Below are 2315 nucleotides of genomic sequence, written 5' to 3' on the forward strand. Positions count from 1 at the left end.
AGTGGAGCCCTCTCTTGGGCAAAGCATTCAGAGTCTGCCCCTAGTCAGCAAACAGCAGAGTGGGTCACCAACAGTCAGTAGCTCAGGAGCTTAGCAAGCAGGCCAAGATGGGATACTGAACTCATAAAATGCAAGGCAACAGGATCTACCAGCCTCAAGCTCAAGTGATGTACTCACCAGCAGAATGGCGAAGCAGGTCTTGAAGGAGCCTCAAGCTCTAGGGACACAATCCACAGGTTAGGTTGACCCACAGGTAGTGTAGCACACAGGTTGAGGCAGAGAACTAGCTAAAGCAGCAGCATGCTAGTTCAATTACCAGAGAGTAAGAGAGACAGGGGTGGGCCTTGCAGAGACCTTTATCTCTTTGCCTTCCAAACAAACTGTGACCTGATTAATCCCATAAGTTCCTTTTGGCCAGGTTGGCACAATACACCTATCATAGTCCACCCCTTGCCAAATTTGTACCTGTACACATTCTTTGGCCAAATAGAATTTTTAGGCATTAATGAAATCACACTTACACCTAACATCAAACATCTATCATACATATGAATGAAAACACCATGTCCAATTGTATTTGATACATCACACATGAACAAAGGAAAGATATTCAATAAGCACATATAAAGAAGATAAACTGACAATCACAACCCCTGCCTTTGCAATTGATCATGTGGTCATAACTGACATGTAGAACTACCTTCTTCTACTACTCATTCTGTATTTTCTTTGCCCTCAACCAGCACCTCAGCTGGCTGAGATTCTTTGCTTGGTTGGGTGAACAGAACTTTCCTATAAACCAAACAATCACAGAGGCTGATCTGGTATGTTTTTTTATAGCAAACTGTTTTCCATGTAATGATTGTGTTCACAGGGGAAGGCACAAGATTTCCTACAATGAATATCCTTATAAAGAGTTAATTTTGTACAAATTAATTTATGTCATATTTAATTTTGTGTAGATAGCCTCAAAACTGACTCATCCTTCAAATTACGAAAACCACTTTCATAACTGTTATGAAAGTTTTAAAAATAAAACTTTTTCTTCTTAAAGTGACTCAAAATAGATTGTTCATAGCTGCCTACATCTAAAAGGATTCTAAAACAATTGAACAAATTAAGCATATTATTAAAGATATTCAAACCATTACTTTATGTGTACAGCTACTCAACCTTCTTCATCGGTCGTTATTCAGCAATACACATGCACCAAATTTCATTTTACAAGTTTCCATAACATTTTTATGGAAAACAAGTAACATTTAAACAATACCACAACTGAAACATTTTTTCTTCTTTACAGGGCTCAATAAAATCTAAAATTGAACTGTGCTGTAGATTTCATGCAAAGATATTTATCATTGAAAATGAAAAGAATGACATTTGAAGTACATTTTATTATTTTATTCTATTATGGTAACTTGTGTATTGCAACAGTCTATTTTGAGAGAAATTTAAGAACATTTTCTATGCAAAACTCTACACAAATTTGTTTTGATTATATGAAAAGCTTTTGGCTAGCATTAAATCATTTATCTGGAGCAAATGCACAAGGAAATCCTCCAGAAAAGTGTTCTGAAATGAGAAGCAACTAAAAAGCCATACTAGGTTTAAAAAACAAAGGGATGGGTGGGTAAGAGGGACCAGGGGTGGGAAAAAAAGAAGAGGGATCAGAAACATGAGCTGCAGAGTAAACCAATGTCTGCTGCTGAATCAGTTTTGATTTTAATGTCCAGGGTAAATTAAAATTTATTATCTCACTTTGATGATTTATTAGGGTTATCAGCATCCTGAAGGTGATGCAAGCTTGCATGCATTCAAACACATCACCACAACCACTTTCTTCTACAGTCACTCCAGGCCAAGGAGTCAGCTTCAAGAGTGAAGAGAACTAGATTTGACAGATGAACTTGGCTTTCCACTACTGAGCCAGACATTCATTAAATGTTGTCCATTCACACACTGCTTCATAGCAAGGCCTGGGCTCATTTCCTTTGATTTATATTGGCATACTATTCTCTCTTATGATTGCAAGGCTTGAAGATGACAGTACTGCACTTTCCCTTCAATTGATATAGAGTAAGTCAATGTTCCTTTTCAGACTCTGAAGATCTTTGACCTGTAACCCTTTTTAATTTTAACAATCTTGAAGAGCATTCATGTAAACTTTACATTACATTGTGCTACTCATACTCACTCACACCCACTTGCAATTTTGACCTCTTTGGGTATTTTCTGTGATTCTAAATGAAACATTGATATTTTATTTCCCAACTTAATGCAGCAACAGATCCCATGAGCCAAGCTTGATGGAT

The sequence above is a fragment of the Echinops telfairi genome, unplaced genomic scaffold, assembly GCF_000313985.2.
Source record: "Echinops telfairi isolate 266 unplaced genomic scaffold, ASM31398v2 ScPeMD7_42;HRSCAF=159, whole genome shotgun sequence".
Taxonomy (NCBI): domain Eukaryota; kingdom Metazoa; phylum Chordata; class Mammalia; order Afrosoricida; family Tenrecidae; genus Echinops; species Echinops telfairi.